This window comes from Acinonyx jubatus, chromosome B4 (assembly GCF_027475565.1).
Source record: "Acinonyx jubatus isolate Ajub_Pintada_27869175 chromosome B4, VMU_Ajub_asm_v1.0, whole genome shotgun sequence".
Lineage (NCBI taxonomy): Eukaryota > Metazoa > Chordata > Mammalia > Carnivora > Felidae > Acinonyx > Acinonyx jubatus.
Window position 1 is genome coordinate 72,858,605 of NC_069387.1, and position 24,319 is coordinate 72,882,923.

The 24,319-nt window shown below is 42.0% G+C and overlaps 1 long non-coding RNA gene across 1 annotated transcript; it reads left to right on the forward strand.

Annotated features, from left to right (window-relative positions):
• The first annotated feature begins 341 nt into the window (after positions 1 to 341).
• On the forward strand, positions 342 to 8,365 carry LOC128311045 (uncharacterized). Its single transcript, XR_008288967.1, has 3 exons — positions 342 to 997; positions 2,252 to 3,482; positions 5,918 to 8,365. It is a non-coding gene; the product is annotated as an uncharacterized LOC128311045 (long non-coding RNA).
• The last annotated feature ends 15,954 nt before the right edge of the window (positions 8,366 to 24,319 follow it).

The window sequence follows — 24,319 nt, forward strand, 5'->3', positions numbered from 1 at the left end:
ATAATGCAGTTCGCACAATGAATAATTCACTATTGACAGTTACCATCTCATGATAATCAATCAAAAGTGTTCTGCCTTCCTGGGGCCCCTGCTGCTGACTGTACTGGTAACTGTCCTAGCATCTCTAATTCCTTCTCTATTATTATAAACAACAGCTGTCACATATTAACTACCTGTATATAAAATTCCAGGTGTGATGCTAACACTTGTAAAATATTTCTAGTGCTCATGACAACCCCCAGGATGCTTATAACTCTTATTTTTCGAATGGGTAAACTGAGGCTCAACACAATGAAACTAATTGACCTTAAGACACACACGCTTGTCTAAGTTCACTGTCCAGACTCCTATCGGGCATTTTAGAGTTAAATAGGAACTCCAATCACATGAGCTAACTCTCTTAATAAATATGGAAAAGGATTTGTTCCAATCAATTCTCTTCTCCATTTTGAAGCTGTTAATCTCTAGTAGAATCTTGAATGACCCTCGCTTTCCTCTCTGTGTTCTCTTGTCCTCCTCTCCTTGGTCCTTCTCTTCCCGCTCACTGAAGGAAATGGCACAGGGTAATGGGAGAGGTCCAGAGGCCAGAGAGGAATGCCAGAGGAATGCCAGGCAGAGGTGGTGGCCTTTGTGATTCACTCCAGCCGTGATCGGTCAACCATAGGCATATCATTTTTGTCCGTGCCTGGTTCAAGAATGGCCTATTCTGACCAAGAGCACGAGGAGAAGTGTGCAGGAGGATTTCTAGAAAAGGTTTCCTCTCTTCTAAGGAGACGTAGGAAGAAGTAACCGCTCTTCTCCCTCTGAATTTTGTCTTCAGGACTTGTCCAGCCATCCTGCTGCCTGCTTGAGATGGAAGCATGCTCTGGGGATGGTCAAGGGACCATGGAAAGATCTGTGCCCTCAAGGATATTCTTGAGCCACCAGATCAAACAAGTGCAGATACTCACACACCCTCTGACCTGCTGCTATGAGGGGTGATAAGTTTTCTGACTGTGTAAGGCCGTTTGAATTCAGATTTCTGTTAGGTGAAGTCAAAGCACTCCCATAGAAGATGTGGGTTTATGCATGGTGGTGTTCAGGTTTGGAGAAGGCAGAGGGCTTTGGCAGAAGCATAGGGACATGCTTTGAGAAGACACGAGAAAGAAGTCCTGGAGGGTTAGTGTATACTCAAATGAGTTCCTGGTGGAGATTTCTTTTCTAGGCCTCTAAAAATTGGACAGATTCTCATTCTTCTGGTATGAATTTAGTAACGGCTGACAAAACAGAGGGAAGGGCCAGAATATATCTAAAAGGCCAAATTTGGAGAGGTCAAAATGCCTGCTTTAATAACACTTAAAGCTTGAATTTTATCTTGTTAATCTTTTAGCAGTAAATAGATCTTGAAACAGCTTTTTTTAATAGATGCCAAGACAAAAAAAAAAAAAAAAACCAAGAGAGAGATGATCATATTCATAATATTATGCAACCATGCTACCTAGTGTCAGGGAAATATTAAAATATTTTCTACTGGAATGTACTTAAATGCCAGAATCTGATTTTGTTGTGTTTTCCATAAATCTCAATAAACTATTGCAATTCTAAACTAATGTAATCTACTCCCCTCTCCTCCCTATATCTATTCTAGATGGGTTACGGCTAAGTTATATAAGGTATTTTCTTTAAAAATTATATTAATAAAAATGTGGAGCCTTGGGGCACCTGGGTGGCTCAGTCGGTTGAGTGTCTGACTCCGGCTCAGGTCATGATCTCACAATTCATGGGTTCAAGCCCTGCGTCGGGCTCTGTGCTGACAGCTTAGAGCCTGGAGCCTGCTTCTGATTCTGTGTCTCCTTCGCTCTCTGCCCCTCCCCCACTCACGCTCTGTCTCTCTCAGTCTCTCAAAAATACATAAATGTAAAAAAATTTTTTTATTTTTATTTCCTATTTTTTTATTTTTATTTTTTTAACATGAAATTTATTGTCAAATTGGTTTCCATACAACACCCAGTGCTCATCCCAAAAGGTGCCCTCCTCAATACCCGTCACCCACCCTCCCCTCCCTCCCACCCCCCATCAACCCTCAGTAAAAAAAAAAAATTTTATGTGGAGCCTTAATAGAGTAAGTTTTCTTATGTCTCAAGGTATACTCTCTGTAGCTGGAGGAACGTTGACAAATACTGGCTCATTTTAATTAAAGCAACACCGCTCTGAGCTTTCAATAAATGAGACAAGTGGCTTTGTTTTGGGTTTTTTTTTTTCCTAATATAAGGAACCAACTGTATGACTCACAGTTGTGAGCCCCTGCAAGAAATGATCAACAATGTACCCTGATGAATCACAAAACAGAACAATGACCAAATCTGGGAGTATTTGGGCAGTATTTTCACCCGGAACATGCAAGGTAAGAGCCAGGTGAGTAATTAGCCATGACTTTTAATAAGTGACTAATCCCCTGAGAGAAAGCTTTGCCAAAGTAGAGTCAATGTGAAAATGCAGATTGTTATGAAGTCTTTGACGTCTTATTCATTCAGTGGATACTTGTGGAGCTTCTCATAGGAAATCAAATGCTGTACACAACCCTGGGGACATTACAAGAGGAGGCATGGTCCCTACTTAAGGAATTCATGGCTTCATGGTAGCAGCTGGTATCCTAATGTCAATAAAAATCAGCTATAATACAAATGGGGTGCTACAGTCAAGATATATATGACAAGTTACGGGATATTAAGATGGACGATGCCTAATCTGTTCAGAGAAAGTCAGGGGAGACTTTAGAGAGGAGATAACTCTGGAACTGAGACCTATATATTAAAAAGGGTTAGGAGAACAAGGTGAGGAAAAGCATTTTAGCCAGAGAGTACAGCATCTGCCAGCGGGGATTGCATGGAGGTTGAAACAAAAAGCAGAGTACATCAGAAGTAATTTACCGGGGGGTACAGCAAACGGTGTATAGGAAATGGAGCTGGTGAGGAGGGGGAGTCAGGTTCTAGGAGGTGGAGGGCCTCCTAGGACATCATAAGGAGCTAAGATTGTATTTTGTGCATAATGAAGAGCCGTTGCCCAGTTTTAAGTCGGGGTGAGACATACGGTGTTGCAGTCCTGAGAGATTACCCACCCTGGGAACAGCACAGGGTATGGACTGTGAGAAGCTGAATCAAGAAGCGAGGAGGTGCCTTGCGGGGCTGCTGTATTTCTGAACTTACTTGTGTTGTATTTATGAATTTACGTTGTATCTATGTATTTAGGGAAGCAGTCATGGGGGTGAGGAGGAGGAAGCATCTTCAGAAAATACAGAGGGAAGGAATCCCTGGACTTCACCGATACTCAGCAGCACATGACCAGCATCTGTCTCTCCTTAAAGCCCTCCTCTTATTTTTCATCCTGGACACGAAACTCATAGTTTGCCTTGTGTCTCACTGGCGCTTCCCTTTTTTCTGTCTCCTTTGCCAGCAACTCGTCCTTTTCCTGACCTCTGATGTCGGCAGACCCTTTCAAACAAGGTAAATATCACTTGACAAAGCACAAGCAACATTTACCTTCCGCTTGTACTTCATGAAAAGTGAAACCCCGGTAGCTGTTAGCCAAGGTTTTGTACTGAGTTTTTGCTAATGACTCTAATACGGGACTCTGCTTCTGTTGGCATTCCAATAAATACTGAAAGATCGCCTCTTACATCCCTGGACACAATCTCATCTAGTTAGTAAGAAATATCTTCTTTCCTTTCCACATAGTATTATTCTAATTTATCGCTATTCAATTTCTATTCATCAAGGGCTTGCCTCTCTGTTATTATGATAGATTCTATGGCCTTCAGTGCAATAGAGAGCCACGGTCTTCCAGAACACAAACATTAAAAATACTTACTAAGCTTACAGGTACAGACAGAAATATACCATGCTCTGTGGTTGATTGACTAGTGACACAGCACTGCTTAGTGTATAACTCTCAGGCATAAGACTCAGGCCCACTCAGGTTTGCATCTTAGCAAACCAGAGCCATGTAATCTGGGCAAGTTCATCTCTGGAACAAGTTTCTCCCTCCGAAAATGAGTTCAAATGCACAGATGCACAAATGCAGATTAAGTGAGGTTAAGATACACAAAATGCTTGGAATCTAGCAGATTCCTAATAATCGGTAGCAGTCTTATGGAATTGTCATTGTTTCTTTTCTCTGCCTTATTAGAGATTCTCAGGCCACCCCATAAATCAGAAGTGGTTCTGTCACAGTAGATCTTCACGGATCATCCTATCCTGGAACACTGAGGCTAAGAAATGGTCAAACTCCAGTTCTCAAAATCTAGACTTTGTGATCTGTTTTCAAGAGAAACTGTGCATGACTCAGGAATTAATCTGCAGAAGTAGATGATGAAGTTGTTCCCAGTCTGAGAATAAATCTACACAGGAAATGGAAAACTGAGCCAGCTTGGAGTGAACGCGGAGACATGCATTGCTACAAAATATTAAAAACAGTGCGTGCATCCATTTGGGCTCTTGGTTTCAAACCTTCCTGAAGAGCTGGGACGGCATATGCTTCAGAACAAAGCATGTTTCTCTTCTTGTCAGAGCACCGGGAGCATTCCAGGGTGAAAAATCAAACCAACATTTCTAAACTGATCTAAACCTACCTGTGACGCAGCCCCAGGTCAGAAAGTCTTGATCTCTCTTGAATGGAGATTCCCTGTTCACCCGATATTCAAAACAAAGGGCTCGCGCAAAACTATGACTAGTTTCAGCACATCAATTTCTTTATAATAAGATACATCTTCCTATCACAGTGCCTTGATACACACCCTGCTTGGCTTTCCAAACCAAACCTTAGGGGGGTTTAGCCTCTTGATTCTTTCAAACATAACAGGTGCAAGGAAACTGGGCTTGACCCATCAGAAAATGTTCCCTTCCAGAGTTTATCATTTCACCATCCTCCAGAAGACAGGTAGTACTCTGGAATTTTACAATCATCTATACATTATGGGCTGGAGGGGGGGAAATGGAATAACACTGTATGTGTGTTACCTAGTTTAGCCCTATAGTTTGGGTACAAATGAAATCTCTTCCTGGCTGTAATAGCCCTACCACCAGTGATGCATTTGGGGGCTTCCATTATTTCTGAAACCATCTTATAAAGCTGGTTTCCAGAGAAGCTAGACTTGGAAGTATGAAAACGTAGGCTCCCTAGATCTGCACTGCTCCGGTCCCGCCCCCAAATGTTGCTTGGGAGCCTCTAGAGATGCCCTGTGGTAGCTGAGTCCTAGCAGATGCCACAACTCTGAAAACACCCAGGTTGGGGGTTATAGAAGAGGAAGGAAGCAGACCAACCACAAGAATACAAATGGCTTTGAATCCCTTAGGGAAAACCCAAGATGTTACTTCATTTCTGCTCACGGTAGAAAACATAATAACAACCGGTGTGTAAAAACCTGACAGTGGAATATGCATGTGTGGGGAGACCTGGCATTTCCCTGTTGTCATGACAACACTGAGGGCTCCTCTCAGCTTGCATGCTCCATTCAGGTGTTGTATCTAATTTAGGATTTGACCTGTAAGCTGACAGAAGGACTTGCAGATGTTGGAAGAGCTCCCCGTTTTATCAATTAACTTGACACGCAAATGTCGAGAAGATACTTAATTTCAAGGAAGCATTCACCTGGTTTCTATAGAGACGCTATTCCCCGGCCAGCACTACCAAAAAATCCGTGTGTACTCATTGAGAACGGTCACAAGCAGGGGTTTCTGAAATGCGGGTGTGAACTGGGGCACCACTGATTGAAAATCCCTTCATGTCTGTTTGCCAATTTTTCATTAACGTCCAACTGAACTACAAGCAATGGAGCGTTCTTTTTCGATGGAGAGATGGGATCAGAATCAGTAATTGGGACACAAATGTTCAGAGGGAACGGAAATAGAAATGAACTACCGAATGCACCCTTATTTTTCAGATGGGGAACCCGAAGGAGGCCAGGAGACCTGCTCCTGTCACTAACACACTGGGGTTGAGTCCAAGTGGAGCTCCTTCTCCCAGCCCGTGGTGCCTCTCCTGCCCTCAACCCCCACATCCTCCCTTCCAGACCCTTGAGCAAAAGCTGCAGGTAAAGGAATTTCCAAATGCCTCTTTCAGAATGAGTTATTCCACCTAGGGAAAAAAAAGTCTCTTCCTCTTGAACCATCTAGAAAAAATTAAAGCTGACTCTGAATAGTGGCAAATTTTCCTAATTTCCAATGTGAGCTCAGGCACCCTCCAACTATACACACAGAGTGTTGAATATGCAACATGAATTAAACATAAATTAAAGATGCATATGAAAAAGCATGTTGGGCAATGCAATTTCTATTAGAAAAGCACTTTTTCCTCCTCTTCATTCAAGTCCTAGGACAGAAATCATTTGTAGCTGATAATTATAAAAAAGCAATTTCATGAAAATTTATGAATATTTTTTTTCTAACCTCTGGCTGATTAACCAGGTAACTTATTTATTAATGTGAAGGAAAAAGAGGACTAACTGTCTGCCCTATATTCTCACTTGGAAGATTCCTCTGCTCTAACTATCTTCATTTTTTCAAGTAAAAATTCTCCCAGTAGGATTTTGTATAACTGAATACACAGAAAACCCTTCAGTATCTTTTTTTTTTAAAGTAGGCTCCCCACCCAACATGGGGCTCCAACCCATGCCCCCCAGGTCAGGAGTCGCATGCTGTCCCTACTGAGTCAGCCAGGCATCTCAGACCCTTAGTATCTTCGCAAGAAATTTATCTTGTTTCAAGTGTTTGCCTATATTAGTTACTTTTATTTCAAAAATACTTAAATGTGCAGATTTAAGGACAATAACTCTTCCATCAAAAGATGTTCATTTCCTTAATGGAGAACATAATGTTTACAGTTATTGATTTAATGTTGGAAGCTTTGAGCTGGCCTTAACTCCTTAACTTCATACAACTTAGAGCAAGGCTTTATTAAGGCTTTATTTTTGTTACAGCCAGAATTTCAGAACACATACCAAATAGAAAAGTAAGGGTTATACATGTAGCCAAACTGGGGAAAAGAGAGAAAGAAGGAGGGACCCAGCACGTATTGGGAACTCATTACGAGTAAAGGCATAGCTTTAGATGAGCCCTTTCTATACTGTAGAAAATCCTTGAAATTTGGGGAGGTGATTCAGCAGTGAAATCTCCAGCCTTTTGGCAGAATCCTCTTGGATTCTTGGTTTCAGCCTTGGTAAGGGAGCAGCCACTTCCTCCTGCAATCCAAAAGGCCATCTCTCCCCTTCCCCATCCCCTTAGGGCTGATGCACAGCCATGTGTCCAGGACTCAAGGGATCAGGTGCTCACGCCCAACGTTCAACATTCCGTATTTGAGGCAGCAGTGGGCTGGGAAACTGGGTCTCTTGGGAAAACAAAACCCAGCCCTGATTTTTATCATTTGCTAATTTCTGTGGTGTTGATTACAGTGGCTGATTTCAAACGACAAATATTTCAACACCCATTTTGCAAAACTCCTGAATAGTTCATGGTAGTCTCTCACGAGCAGGTTGGATTCCCGTGCGGTACAGCTCTGACAGGGGACGATGCCTGGACACCTTCGGGGAAGAGTCTGGCATCAGTGACTGACAGTGCCAGGTGGCAGCCACGGCAGGAACTGGTGTCAGTGGTAGAGGAGCCAGGGATGGGCTCCACCAACCATACCTGCTGGTGACCTTGACTCTTTTCTTTTGCCCACTTTCCCTAACGCGTGCTCATTCTCTGACCCTGGTTCTTTCACCTTCCTGTCAATTCTGTGAGCATCTCAATAGCCTCCAATAATTGCTTTTCTGCCGATGTCAGCCAGGGTTGGTTCCTATCGCCTGTCACAAAGAATCATAACATTCCTTTAATTAAGCCTAATGATAATCCTGTGAGTAAGGTCCTGTGATTATTATCTCCAGTTTACAGATGAGGAATGAAGCTCAGGGAAGTCAAGTAACTTGACCAAGGTCACACACAGCTTTTAAATAACAGAACTCAAACGCTCTTTCTACTGCACCAAGCTTCCTCTCACAAACCATGGCCACTTCTGTATATCCAGTACTTACCCTTGGTCTAGGGCTCCATTAGGCCGGCATTACCTTAGAAACATTATTTGGGGTATAACATTTTTGAATAAAATAAATAACTTTTCCACACACTAGATCCAAGTAACCATTGCCATCTTGGTATCTAGAGATACCCGTTTGTAAAGAGTAGTTGAGGGGCGCCTGGGTGGCTCAGTCGGTTAAGCGTCCGACTTCAGCTCAGGTCATGATCTCACAGTTCGTGGGTCCGAGCCCCACGTCGGGCTCTGTGCTGACAGCTCAGAGCCTGGAGCCTGCTTCGGATTCTGTGTCCCCCTCTCTCTCTGACCCTCCCCTGCTCATGCTCTGTCAGTCTCTGTCTCAAAAATAAATAAAACATTAAAAAAAATGTTTAATAAAAAAAAAGAGTAGTTGATTTCTTTTTATAGTCTATCTATAAAGGAATTTATCCCTTTTAATAAATCATACCCCCAGAACCTTCCGGGTTAACTCAGGAAGAATAATTCCCTGGTGTGGAGGGCCAGCCAAACAAGTGGCCCTGACTTAGTTTCCTGAAATGTACCTTCCCCCCACCATGGCATTGTCCTGCCACAACCATGAATCTTCCAAGCGTGTTCCGTTCTAGCTTTAATATTCAGGCACAATATAGACAGAGCTTTTCATCTGCATGTTTTTAGCTCCGTGTTGATTCTGGGTGGAATAAGAAAATGTGAAGTCCGAGTTTAAGGAACGTAAGTGGTCTTCTATACAAAGCAATGACTGTGGTTCTACTACAGCCAGCTTCGTTTTGGTTATGAGTCGCAGGCAGACAATGGAATTCATTCCAGCCAGTTGATGCTAGTTATTAAGGGATAGTAAAAAGCTCACGGAATCACTGGAAGATCTGGAGGACTAGTGTGAGATTAAGCTTCCAAGGGCAACTCCCAGGATCAGCCCGCAGAGCTGGCCAGGTAACAGAGTAGCTGCGACCACTGACTTCCTCTTCTGTGATCAGGAGGTCGCCTCCATCGCTGCGGACCCCAGAAATACCCAATCTTGACCACTCTCACCAGCAATACAGACGCCCCAATGCTCTGCTCGTTCCCCTCAGGTAGTTTGTCTCCAAATCACCCCCATGCATTTGTTTGGAGAATCAAAGGCACCTATCTGCGTCCCAGAGGCAAGGAAGGTTGGAAAATACAACTACCTTTGATGGACTCTAAGTAGATGAAGAACTACAAACATGTGAAGAAGTTATTAAAAATCTATGAGGATGTCCTCTTACACCCACAAATGTCACTACTTGTTTCCACACACCAGGAGACAGAAGTGTCTAGCTTCAAGTTGCTGGCATAATTTCATAGACATATTGCCTGGGTTCCTCACTTTCATGTGAGGAACTGTTTTTTAAACATCTCAACTATTTTTCCCGTCAATTCTGAGATTAAAAGAAAATTGAGAGACAGAAATGGATTACCTTCTGCCTTTGACCTTTTTGTCTCAGTTCTTATTTCTGAATAGAAACCAGCGTCCTCCCCAGGGTACTTACACCACAAATGGCCCACCTCTTTTCTGAGATCTTATTCTCCACCTCTGGTGAGGGGTTGTCTATAGCCCCCCTCCAGATTCAGTAGCATAACAACATCATGCCTGAGATGGCTAGCTGCTCACAAAAATCCATGATATCTTTCTTCCTGGGTACATAGGTAAACTATATTTCCCAGCACCCCTGCGGCCACAGACTTGAGGTCCAGCCAATGGAACACGCACATAATGGCTGGGGCTTCTCAGCCAAAGCTTTTACAAAGTGGCTATGCCAACCCACACTCTTCCTCCTGCCGGCTAGATGCAGATGACAATGAAGGCCTAGGAGGTGACAGAGACACAGAATGAGACTGGATCCCCGAGACACCATATGGAGGGAATATGCTTGCCATCCAGAAGCAACCATTTGGACTCTCGCATGACTGAGAGGTTCATTTATCTTGTGTTTGAGTCGTCATCAATTTGGGGGCCTGCTTATTCTTGAACTTAATCTACCTCAGCCAATACAGCATTTGGAATGCAAACAGCTCTAGCTCTTTTCTAGTAAAAATTGCAGACTTCTGGGTGGAGATTCTTTCTTCTTTTTTTTTTTTTTTTTTTAATTTTTTTTTTCAACGTTTATTTATTTTTGGGACAGAGAGAGACAGAGCATGAACGGGGGAGGGGCAGAGAGAGAGGGAGACACACAGAATCAGAAACAGGCTCCAGGCTCTGAGCCATCAGCCCAGAGCCTGACGCGGGGCTCGAACTCAGGGACCGCGAGATCGTGACCTGGCTGAAGTCGGACGCTTAACCGACTGCACCACCCAGGGGCCCCGAGATTCTTTCTTCTTGACATCAGACAGAAATACCTGGTTTTGCCCTCGGCTGTGACAGGTTAAAAACCTCACTTCCATTTCTGAAAATGTTTTCGCTGGCTCAATAGCTTTGTATTTTGGGTTCCAAGAGGTCGAGACTGAAAGTCTATATCTCTCATAGTTCGTTCGCCCAGTTCCTAGGATGGATGGCCCGGTACTTTCCAGCCGTCTGGCAAACCTGTTCCCTTGTTCATCAAGAGCCATAGAAGAAGAGCAGGAATGGAACATAACAAACTCATTATCACTTTTGCAAAAAATCTCTCAAAGTTCCTAGGCTACTGTTAGGTCAGTGGCATCGTTTTTTACCTGTCGTGGGAAGCCATCCTTTTACTATAATAATGGAAGTCTCAGCTAGCAATCCTAGCCAATGAATAGAAAACTACAGAAAAATAGTGGGGAAAATGTGCATTATAGTTCTCTTCATATTTCTGAAAGAGGAATAAATGATTTCCCTTTTGAAGCTGCATTAACTTGGTAAGACTAATGAGATATCATTCAGTGTGTTAAAAGAGGTAGTTTACTGAGTAGGCTCAGGTAGGTTTTCCCCAAAAGACTTAATGTACCTACAAAAAGTGAGCAATTTACTCTTTTTTCATAAGGAGGAAAGTTCTTTTGAGAGAGAATTTCTTCACTTCTGAAAATGGAAGAGATAAGAGCCATGAGCAATAGCCTATTGATTATATCTGTATGTATTTGAGAATAAGCAAATAGACAAACACACTCTATCCTCATTTATAAATATTCAAGTATATGTGTGCCTCTCTCCATGCGTGTCTGTGCATGTGCATGCATGTGTAAATCCATACGTATACATACATACGTAATGTGTATCATTGATTCTAATTATTCTCAGTCATTATGTTCTGTAAACTAACTGTATCTAAAGGAAATATTGGGGCACCTGGGTGGCTCAGTGGGTTAAGTGTCTGGCTTTTGGTTTCGGCTCAGGTCATGATCTTACAGTTTGTGAGTTTGAGCCCCATGTCAGACTCTGAGCTGACAGTGCGAAGCCTGGTTGGGATTCTCTCTCTGCCCCCGCCTCAAAATAAATAAATAAACTTTAAAAATCTGTATATTATACATGTCTATATATACTGTGTATCACAGAGAGTGTAATCTTTTAAAAAAAATTTTTTAAATATTTATTTATTTTTGAGAGAAAGAGCATGAGTGAGGGAGGGACAGAGAGAGAAGGAGACACAGAATCCGAAGCAGGCTCCAGGCTCGGAGCTGTCAGCACAGAGCCCGACGCGGGGCTCGAACCCACAAACTGTGAGATCGTGACCTGAGCCGAAGTCGGACGCTTAACTGACTAAGCCACCCAGGTGCCCCCATAGAGATTATCATCTTAAATCCTAAAAACAACTCATCTTGGTAGATTCTATTTTCTTTATTCTATAGAGGTGAAACCAAGATTCAGGGAAATGTTGAGTGCCTTGCCTGAGGATGCCCCAGGAGCAGGAGCTGGACCTGGGATTCAAACCTGGCCCAGATGGCCCCAGAACAAGAGCTTGCACCACCCCACAGTCACCATCCTCTGGTCACCCCGGCAGGAGAGCCAGCACAAGCAGGAGCTGTTGCCTTATTGCACCTCAGCTGGGAACATGCCTGTTCAAGCAACTCAAAGTTTCTACCACTCTGCACCTGTCTGCAAATCAGTAGGAGAGCAGCGAGGGTATTGATTTGGGGTTCACAAATACATCTTAGTGAGTAGGCGGATTCTCAAATAAGGAATCCTCAAATAATGAGGATTGACTACATGCATGGTGTATTTTTATATGTTTTTGTAAAATATTAGCTTTATTCATACATACATATATATGAATAAAGCTGATATACATATATATGTGTATACACACACACACACACACACACACACACACAGAATATTCATATTTTTTGGAAGTAGAAGCCTCATTCTCTGGAGAAAATGGCAACCGGATCCAGACTGACAACTAATAATTCATCTGGTGCAATCCACGCTGAATAAGTAATGAGGCACAATTCGATAAGAAGGACTGTTAACTTGGTGCTACAAGGCTTTTGAAACATCAGGAGTAATTTCCTTCATAATTAAGCAAGTGATTAGTGCATATCAGTAATTTATCTCATACAATTTCTTTGGCTACCTAATGGATTTTTACAACCTGCTCTAATAGTAATATATTTTTATTACTTCTGTTTTGCCTTGGAACTATCTTTTGCTTTATTGTAACTATAACTGGAAGTGCAGGCCACCTTTCGTGTTGGCTCCTGTGAAGTGAAAATCAATCAACTGCAATGCGATTGATCATCAGCTATAGGCAGAGGGGCTACAGCCAGACCCTGCCATCTCCAAAACAGCCCTCGCTCAGCCCCTGATATTCCTACTGAAAAGTGAGGTACCGAAAGATAAGCAGGCTGGGCCAGGAGTATTAGAAGGATCCCCCCCACTTTCTTTTTTCCTGGCCAATTATCATTCATTAGTTAAGACTGTTGGAAATTCTCAGCTTCCCAGAAGCTGTCAGGACAACCCTCTACCCCAAATCCAACCTTGAATTAGGTGTCGACCCGGGCCCCGCCTGCTGCCTCTGTAGCTTCTACCTATCGCTGGCGACGTGCTTACTATTGTGTGGCTGCTTGTTCACAGACCCAGCTCTCCTTCTAGACCCTGAGCTTCTCTGGATTGGGAACTGTGCCTTTCATAGCTGTGAGCCCAGTGCTGAGCACAATGGTGCAGTCTCGGGGAAGGACCTACCGCTTGTAAGTATTCTGTTTCTCTGCAAACCATTTCAGTTCCTTAATACCTATATCCGGTGCTGTAGAACACAGTGTCACCTAAGGATGTCCTGTCTTGGGAATTCTAGATAAGCTGGGCTCAGCCCCAAATTGCATGCCTGAAGACCAACCATCAACTTTTGGCCAATTCCTGGAGGCATGTGGGGAAAGATGATATTCTTCTCATGGCTTCAGTTTATACGTATGCAATTTCTGTCCAAGATCACACCGGCCGAAGCCTGAAACTGATCTCCTGATATGATTCCCCCAAATTTCCCCCAAATCCTGCCTCCCGAAAGCACCCTTGAGTGCACTTGACATTTCTGAGGACTTGAGCACCATGGGAAGGGGTCCCACCACACACCAACAGAGCAAATAACTTTAAAGCACACATTCCGTTTTTAAGAATTCCCAGCTCCCCTGCTTTTGGGCGCAGCCTTTAAACCCAGGTTATGTCCGAGCTTCTCCCTGCTCACATTCTCCTCAAGGGAAATAAAAAATGAAATAATAAAATAAGATAATAAAATAAAATGCAATCTTCCTCTTCTTGACGTATACAGGGCAGTCTGGGCACCCGCGTTTGTTACCTGGGTTACCACCCACAACAAATTCTTGGCCGCGGCGGGCAGCCCTATCAAAATATTTCCCAGAACAAAAATAGTACATCTTATCGCCAGCTATTAAGATATTGCATTACGTATTTATCCCCTTACTCCTGTGATAGCCTACAAGGCATTTTCACATCAACTATCTCATTCAATCTTAACAATGTTGGTGGTGGTGGGGTAAGTAAGGGTCATTAGCAGACTCAGTTTACAAATCAGGGCTGAGGCTCAAGAAAGATGAGATCAGGAAAATGCATCACTCAAAACTGTATCTTTGGATGCTGTAGAGGTTGAACAGTGTCCCCCTCCCCCAAATTCACGTCTACCCGGAACCCCAGAATGTGGCTATATTTGGAAATAGGATCTTTGCAGATGTAATTAGTTAAGGAGCTTGAGACGAAATCATCCTAGATTTTGGGTGGGCCTTGAATCTACTTACTGGTGTCTTCATAAGAGAAAGGAGAGGGAGATTTGGAAGAAGGCCACATGAAGACAGAGGCAGAATTTGGAGTGATAGAGCCACAAGCCAGGAAATGGCTGGTGACATCAGAAACTAGAAGAAGCAAGGAAGGATGCTGGCCTACAGCCTTTGGAGGACGTGTGGCCTGATGACACCTTAATTTTGTCTATCTTCCAGAACTGTGAAAGAATAAATTCCTCTCGTTTTAAGCCACCAGTTTGTAGTAACTTGTTACGGCAGCCCTAGAAAACTAATACAAGATGTCACATACTGAGATTTTCCTTTACTCGTTCCTTCCTTCCTACAAGCATGGTGGCCACAGCTCAGAGATGTCCTCAAACCAACCCTCTATGGAGAATGAGGCACAGAATCCGGCTGTGACCCTCCAGCTTTGGAAGAAATAGCTTCTGCTGCCCCAGTCATGGGAGAGAGCAATGCACTGAGTGATGCTGAGGCTTTGCTCACAAAAGACATCGGTGCCATTTCCCCCCCCAGAGAAATGGACAGGAGCTCCAACCCTGCCCAAGAGCTCACACATAGATGACACTTTGAGAAACTTTCAGTAGTTAAGAAAGGAGAATTTCTTCAGAATTCTTTTTCTAGAACTACATTTGAACTAACTAAAATTCTTGGACCACTCTGAGTTGGAAAATGCCCTAGGAGGGCAGTTTGGTGTTGGAGGGGGGACTGCTTGCTGTTCATGTGGAGGGCATGCATGCATATTGGGGTCAGTCAGTGTAGACTGAACATTGTTCACAGGCACTACCAACTTAAAAAAAATGTTAATGTGTGTAGTTCTTGCTGCATAGTGTTAAAAAATCCTGTGGCTCTCAACTAGGAAAGCATATGTTTTCTAAGCCAGTGGCTGTAAAACTGACTCACGTCTGCATCTTAATTGCATTTTACACATTCTGTGCTTAGCTGCCTATTAATTAAGGTGCAAGATGAATATGGTTTGAGAGGCTCACAGAATCCTTGTCTGGGAGTTTTCTTTTTAAGGAGTCCTTATCCAGCTCTCCACCAGCCCTGATGTCTGGTTTTCTTTGGCACACTCTGATGAGAAACAGAAAATGCAGCCTTGAGACCGAGATTTAGCACAGAGTGAGCTTTTCCCCTTACTCATCCCCAACTGCCTACGCACATGAAGGCTGTGGTGTGGCTACCTCTGCCGCAGAGAATGGAAAACAGTGAGGGGAATGTGCCCCTCTCCCAGCTGGGTACCAACTACACAAAGACCAAAACTTTAAGAAAGGTAGATTAGAGGGGTGCCTGGGTGGCTCAGTCAGGTAAGCATCCAATTCTAGATTTCAGCTCAGGTTGTGATCTCACGGTCCAGGAGTTTGAGCCCTGCATCAGGCTCTGTACTGTCAGTGGGGAGCCTACTTGGGATTCTCTCTCTCTCTCCCTCTCTCTCTCTCTCTCTCTCTCTCTCTGCCCCTCCCACATACTCTGTCTCTCTCAAAATAAATAAATACACTTGGGGCGCCTGGGTGGCTCAGTCAGTTAAGCTTCTGACTCCAACTCAGGTCATGATCTCATGGTTCACGAGTTCCAGCCCCACGTTCGGCTCTGTGCTGACAGTTCAGAGCCTGAAGCCTGCTTCAGATTCTGTGTCTCCCTCTCTATCTGCCCCTCCCCTGCTCATTCTCTCTCTCTCTTTCTCTCTCTCTCTCTCTCTCTCTCTCTCTCCCAAAAATAAATAAAACATTTAAAAATAAATAAAAAATAAACTTAAAAAAGAGAGAGATTGATTAGAGGGGAGTCATTTACTTTGCACAAGGGGGTCTCTGCAAGCAGTGAACTTCCTGCAATGACTTATAACACCAACTACCCAGAATTGGGCCAGACTTCACAGGTGAAGGGCACGGTCATCTGCAAGACTGCCCTCACTTCAGACACCAGCAAGTTTGATTCCCAGGACCACCCTCACTTCAAATCATCTGGCTATAAGATTCAGGGGTCTGTACGAACTTTGTTAGGTTCCATAATTCATGAGAATGACTCACAGAACTCAGAAAAATGCTATACTTACAATTATAATTTTGTGATATCAAAAGGATACAAATCAAAACCAGTCAAAGGGAGAGACATTTGGGGTGAGTTCTGGGCGGGTCTCAAACATGAAGCTTCCAATCATCCTCTCTCCGTGGAGTCCTGGGCAGCATTGCCTCCTCCTGGCTATGATCTGTGGTAATCCTCAGAGTATTCCGAACCATGGAAGCTCACTGGATCGTTGGTGCACAGAGTTTTTGTCGGGGTTTCATTACGTAGGCATGGCTAAGTGAATCATTGGCAAGATGACTGAACTCCATCTCCAGGCCCCTCGTCTCCTTGGACGTCAGACTAACATCATGGCTCAGAGCCTCAAGCCTCTCATCACATGGTTGGTCTTTCTGGCTGGCCAGCCCCCGTGTTGAGTCATCCTCTTAGCGCAAAGTATCTAGGGGCCCTCGTGAGTCACTTTATTGTCATAAACTTTTGGTTGTGATCTAAGGACCCACTGTGAATAACAAAGATTCTTCTATTACTGAAGGAAATTCCAAGGGTTTACAAGTTCCCTCCCAGGAATGAGGAACAAAGGCCAGTCAAATCACTTATTGTATACTCCTATACTCAGAAGATTCATCCCTAAAATGGGAATAGTAATATGTCCTCTGCATGGGAGTGTTATAAGGATTAAATTTAAAGCAATACGTGTTTCTGGCATAGAGTACTCGCTCATTCAGTAAGTTTAGCTCTTATTATTTTGCTGAATTTGTGGCCACTAAGCTTCTTGAGAACACATTCAGTGCTAACTCCATTGTAGGTTCCTTGAGGGCAGGGGAAACATCTGATCCATTTTTATATGTTTCACAGTAACTATGTCTCACACAAAAAGTTTCCAATCCATATTTACTGGTTTATCTAAAAAAAAAAAATCTATCAACCTTGCTTTAAGGCTAATATATTCAAGATTAATATCTATTTGACCTTATTTGACTTAAACATCAGAACTCCTTCTTAAGGGAAATGAGAGGAGCAGCAGAATCCGTATTGGAAACAATTAGAACAACAGGTAACTCCCAGCGTTACTGCAAACAGTTGGTGAAAGACCCAACTTCTTGATGAAAAAACGTTTGTATGCATTTCTGCTCACTCTTTTAAAGCTTTAAAGACATTTTAAAGTTTCAAATACATTTTTCCCAGCACTGAAAAGAGTAAGTCCTCCTTGCATAGGGAACTTGTTATGAAAAAAAGAATTTAAAAGTACTATCCTTTCCTATAACACATGCAAAAAGCAATTGAAAAATATGCTATTTGCAACAAAACAAAGCTATAAAGTATCGAAATAAACTTACCAAGATGCACAAGACCCTTTTAGAGAAAATTCAAAAGTATTACTCAAGAATATATCTGATTGTGGGGCATCGGGGTGGCTCAGTTAAGCGTTCGACTCTTGATTTCGGCTCTGGTCATGATCTCATGGTTCATAGGATCAAGCACAGCGTCAGGCTTTTACACTGATGGTGCTGAGCCTGCTTGGGATTCTCTGATCCTCTCTCTCTGCCCCTCTGTCACTTTGCTCTCTCTCTCTCTTTCTCTCAAAATAAATAAATGAGCATTAAAAAAAAATAATATATCTGATTGTGAACAAGAAGATTTAGTGTTTGTACATTCAACTCTCCACAAAGTAATCTGTAAATTCAACGTGCTTCTAATGAAAATCCTCAAATTATCTTTTTATGTAACTTGGCAAGATCATGCTAAAATTCACATGAAACAGTAAATGCAAGCAGTAATCGAGGTAATTTTGGAAATGAAGAACAAATTCTGGGACTTTTGATATTTCCAGTATCAAACTTTATTATAAGATATAGTAATTTTTAAGCGATGTGGTATTGGAACAGGAATAAAGTGCCTCTCTGGACTAGAACAGAAATTCCACACATATGGAAATTTCTTTCATATTTGCAAAAGAAACCATTTCGAATCAGTGGGAAAGTTGCTTAATAAATAGTATTGTGTTGGGTCACCTGGGTAGCTCAGGAGGTTAAACATCCGACTCTTGATTTCGGCTCATGTCATGATCTCCCCACTCATGAATTTGAGCCCCACATCGGGCTCTGCGCCGACACCTTGGAGCCTGCCTGGGATTCTTTCTCCCTCTCTCTCTCTGCCTCTCCCCTGCTCACATGCACGCACACTCTCTCTCTATCAAAAAATAAATAAATATTTTTAAAAATAAAATAAATAGCATTAGGTGCACTGGAGATCTATTGGGAAACGAATAAGATATATTTGCATTTCATGCTAGTTACAAAATAAATTACAACTGGAGTAAAGTCCTAAAGATAAGATCAAAATACATGAAAGTATTCAAAACAAGTAAATGAAAATACATTTGTGACCTTGGGTAGGTAGATCCTTGTGGGATGTAAAAACAAAAAAATCATTAGAAAGGACTCATAAACTTAGCTACTTCCAATATGACAATATAACATCGTGACAACATCCTGCAGAAAACGAGTTTTAAAAAATGATAGACTAGAAGAAGATACTTTGACATGTGATAGGTAAAAGATTGATTTCTGGAATAGACAAAGAAAAAAATCTCTAAAAATGGGAGGGAGAGCAAATAACCCAGTGTAAAAACAGACCAAAAAAAAAAAAAAAAAGTCCCAAAACATGTGAGCAGGCAACTCACAGAAGGGAACTACAAACAGGGCATGAAGCACCTCAAAAACAGTGCTCAATTCAATTGGAAATCAAGAAAATGAAAATGAAAACAGTAACGTATCGTTTTTTAACCCATCAGATTGGCTAACATTTAAATGTTTGATAATATTAGTGCAGGTGGAGAATGTAAGCAAATATCTATTCTGATCACCAGCTAACAGAATCCACAATGGTACCTATGTTATATCCCAGCAAATCTGTTTTTCAGTATCTTCCCTGAAGAAACTTTGCACATCTGATGGAGAAGGCATGTTGAACATACGTAAGAGTGAAAGTGGAAACACCCCATGTGTCTTTCCATCAGGAGCTGAATGGTCACATAACCTAAGCACGTACTTATTATAGTACATTCTGGATTAGTTCAAAAATAATAACTGACATTTATGTGTGTGATGTGGGGTATACGTTATACGAGAGAGAGTTGCACATACTCACATGGAAATATCTCAAAGGCACATTGTTGATGCAAAAAAGTTGCGGAACGACACATGCAGAATGTTAGCATTCGTATTAAAACAAGCATACTCACTAACACAATAACATACATTTTCTATGAGTAACAAATGCTTGTAAACACAAGTAAAAATATGTAAGAATACACAGAAAAGTCTTCCTGTACAGAGGGCACTAGAATTTGGGTGGCAAGCAGAAATAATTTAGCCTGTGACATTTTAATTCTCACAAGGTGAAGGGACTTATGTTTTACTTCTGTAATGTAATCGTATCTCCGCATCGTGTTTAACATACTCCATAAGAACCTGTGTATCTAGCGTTCTATTTTAGGAAGACAGAATGCCAGAAAAGTTTTTAATGCCTATTTTTCTCCTTAGCCTCAGTTCACTTGAATAATTCTCTCTCATGATGTGATCCCAGTGGGTTTATCCTGAGAGATAGTCTTGAGGAAGAGGAAAATATTTTCTGTATCTCAAGAGGCTTCAGCAGAAGAATCATGGTTTTGTCATCTTCTCCCAGGCTTATATCCATACCTCAAATATTTTATAGTTGTCTTCAGAACATTGTGTATTTTAAGACTATAACAAATATTCCTTCCCCCCCCAAAAAAAATAAATTAATGAAAGCCACTGACCAGTTTGTTTCTCATCTAGACCTAGGTGAAATCTTTGCTGATGATCCAGAAACAGAGGCCCTTCTGGACAGAATATAATACGTCTATTAGTTTTATTTTCTATCCCATCTATTTATTTTTCTGCTTTTATCATTGTAGACAGCTATCTTGAATCATAGAGAAACCGTTATTTTTTACATATTTGAAAAAGACAGGGATATAATGGACCTCTACTCACACTTTTGGAATAAAATAAACCCACAAATTTAGGCATAACACTGGGAAGGGGGTGGGAAATGGTTCTGTTATTTGGTGAAATGATGCTTTAAGTAGGAAGCACCATGTAAAACTGAACTGACAGGTGATATGAAAATGAGAAGAAGCAGGAAAGCAAGGCATGAATCATCCCAAGGTCATTTATCTCCAGGGGACAGGCTGCACATATCTCTGGGCTCCTGCCCCTCAAAGGGGAGTCCCAGAGGGTGACAGGTCAGCCACCAGGAAACAGCATTACAAGCACCGAGCAATGCCCACTGGCCCTCTGGAACAGTGGGCCTGTTGTCCTCCCTCTACACAGAGCCACAGAATTTCCCAGGACCCCGATTCTTTGAGTCCTAACAAATAGGGCTATGATTATTCTTCCCAATCCATTTCATACTCGCAGGCTTCACAGCCAGCTTGGTGTCTGTTACCTACAATGTTCTTCTACAGGCCCAGGAATGGATGGATGGCTGGACCCCACCCCCCTGCCCCAGGGCTGCAGATCTGTGCACAACCAAGTGTCAAAATGGTGGCAAGAAGAAATATATACATCTATATCTATATAGATATAGATATAGATATAGATATAGATAGATATAGATATAGATAGGCAAAAACCAGAAATGACTATAGCAGAAAGACCCCTTCAACTAAATTGAGTATTCACAATGCACCAAACATGCCTTGAGGTACACATCTTTCAAGCCTCAGCTCCTGCCACAGTTACCCCTATCTATACCCCACACCCTTGGCTAAAGCTGGCATCACCAGTTGATTGCAACACTCTTTCCAGTGTCAAAGCATCCGTTGCCCCAACTAACACATGCTAGGACAATTCGCCTGCCCGAATGCCCTGTCCCAGCTACCTCTGCCTGCTTCGCTGCTTAACTCTGCCATTATTCTATCTCCTATTGAAAAATCCAAACAACCCCCAAGAAGAATGACACTGAGCTGCTGTTGACCCTTAGTGAGTTTTGTAGCCTCGAAGGAGCGGATCTGGAGGAAGGCAGATGGAGAAGCTCTCCCTCCTGGTAGAATCTGAGAGGTCCAAGCCTGCCAGAGCCTGTAAAGGACAGCTAAGTGGTCACGGTACAGGGGGCAGACTGGATGATGCCAGGTCAAGCAAAGGGAAGGAGCAAGGAAGGGAACGAAGAAAGGCAAGGAGGAGAGTACTGAAGAAGACATCACAGTTGGCCAGGATCAGCCCTGGAAAACAGCTGAGAAGGATCCTCCCATGAGGAAGGGAGTTTCAGGAGGTTATGTCAAAGAGGAAGCACAGAGCTTTGGAGTCAGAGTGCTGGGTTCAGTCCTTACTCATCTCTTACTGACTCAGTGACCTGTAGACTGTCACCATGTAAAAAATAAATAAATAATGCCCCCTGGGAGCAGTGAGAAAGATAGAAGGGTGCCTGAGAGCAGGTCTCACACACAGCAAAATCATTGTCATTACTGATGCTTCGGGTAATTCCTGCTATGGAAAGATAAGGAGATTTCTGAGGGTCTCTTCCAAGGACAGATCCAGCAGAAATACACCTTCCCAAATTCCCAAATATCTTCTCATTTGTGGCCCAGTGGACTTGATTATTTTAAGTCAGCTCCTCCTAGAGAATCTTTTTAACCAGTAGCACGTTGTCAGACTTTAAACATTATGTTAGGAGAGCTTTTTTCAATCAGTACTCAGAGAATGTTTATTAATAGCAACACACATTCTTTGTAAGTTTTAAAAAGGGCATTCCAGGGCACCTGGGTGGCTCAGTCAGTTGAGCAGCCGACTTCAGCTGAGGTCATGATCTCACAGTTCGTGAGGGCTGGTTCGTGAGTTCCAGCCCTTGCAGTTTGTGGGTTCGAGCCCCTCATTGGACTCTGTGCTGACACCTCAGAGCCTGGAGCCTGCTTCGGATTCTGTGTTTCCCTCTCTCTCGCTCTCTCTGCCCCTCTCATGTGTGCTCTCTCTTGTTCTCGCTCTCTCTCTCTCTCTCTCAAAACTAAATAAACATGAAAAAAATAAAATAAAATAATAAAATAAAATAAAGTAAAATAAAATAAAATAAAAGGGACATTCTAATCTTAAGTATAAAGAGTGGTTTAACCAAGGACTGTTCTCTATTCCAGTTTCTGAGAAAACATCATATTTTCACCATATTTCACATATTAGGCCAGGATTGTCTCATCTTTCAGTACATTTCTGTGAACAAGGGGCAATAAAGGTCATAGAGAGACAGTTACAGAGTGCTATTTGTGATAATAAAATATTAATGATGGCTAGATATACAACTGTAGTTGCTAAAGAGTCTTTGAAAAAGACAGGGCAGAGAAAAGAGAGAGAAGAACACAGGAAACACTGTAAGGAGAATTTGTTGAGGATAGAGTGTTTACTTCTTTCTAATTTGGATGCAAACGAATAGTTATGAGGCCTTTGGGGACCACTGACTTGGTGGTTTTGAACTCACTGTGTTGGGTTGGTCCATATTTTTCACATAAAGTGACTGTAATGTTGAGATGCACGGATTCTTATAGCAACATCCTCATATACATTAATCCTTATCTCACAATGATCTCATGATGCCCGTTTTACAGCGAAGGAAACTGAGGCTCCGAAAATCTAAATGACTTGATAAGAGAATGTAAATGCTTGTCTGTTTTAGAACACTACATAAGCTCTACAAAATGACTCAAGGATGCAGCTTGTCATGTAATAGAGTTGTTAGGCTGGCATCGAGCAGTCAAAGGTGCCTAAAGATATTTCCATGATGCTTTGCTATAAGGCAGAACCTCATAACAAAAGCACTAATGAAGTACAATCGTTGTTACCCTTTAGGCTTTGCCATCATTTTTCCTTATTGTGTCTACCTTTCTGAAGAACTGATTTAGCAAAACAAACAAGCAAACAAAGAAACAAAACCCAGTATAACACTTTACAATACACAGAGTACTTTAAATATGTGAATTCATTTAGTTGACTTAGTAAACTGAGTTGTAAGTGAATTCTATAGTGTTAACATCTGTGTTCGCATGGATCTGTAAACCTCTTTAATCCTATGCTTTGGATCCTATAGCTATAACTCTTCTGGAACAGAAGGGGCCATTTTCTCTGATATCCCGATATTTACCAAAGCTTCATTATTGTAAAGATACATCATTTCCTGCTATGGCTGAAATTCTACACATAGAGACAAAAAAAAAAAAAAAAAAAAAAAAAAAAAAAAAAAAAAGGAAATAATTTAAAATAGTAGAAAGTGGAAAATGATGGTATCCAACATGAAAGTAGCCTAATGATTATACCTTTTCTTTTTAGCTTCCAGGCCTATGAATCATAGTTAAAATAAAAGCGAAGCTATCACATTATCATTAGCCAAACTAGGATACTAAAATACAAACCAGTCTTTGCAGGGTGTTTGTTTAAGCCCTCTGTTTGGAAGGCAGCATAGCACCTTAAGAGTGTAGATCTTGGTTAAGAATCCAAACTGCCTGGATTTGAATTCCAGCTTCACCACTTTCCTAGTTCAATAATCTCCTGAGCTAGTTAGTTCAGTTAGTTCAGTGCTTTAAATCCATTTCTTCATCCTTAACACGGACATCAGAGCATTGCCCCCATCATAGAATAACAGAGAGAATTAAGTAAGACCATCTATGAAGAGCTCTCAGCTTAGTGCCTGGACCACGTTAGCTCTGTTGACGTTGTTGTCTGCTGCTGAAGTATTGGGGCAACCAAAAAGAAATATTTGTGGAGGAAAGAACCATATCAGTTGCAATCTGTTCTTTTCTTCCATGGTATAGGGCTTTTATCTCTACTCTGTCCTCTAGGAAGAGAGGAAAGAAGCTGTTCCTGCCTCTCTGTGATAGAATTTAGAAGTAATGAACTTGCCTAAGTCATGGGTTTCTTTTGTGGTTTGTTTGTGTGTTCATTTGTTTGTTTTCCTTAGATTCAGCTATAGATAATAACTTAATTCTTAGGCTGCTCTAATAGAAGTTGTGTGCACTCTTTTTTTTTTTAATGTTTATTTATTTATTTTGAGATTGGGAGAGAGAGAGAGAGAGAGAGAGAGAGAA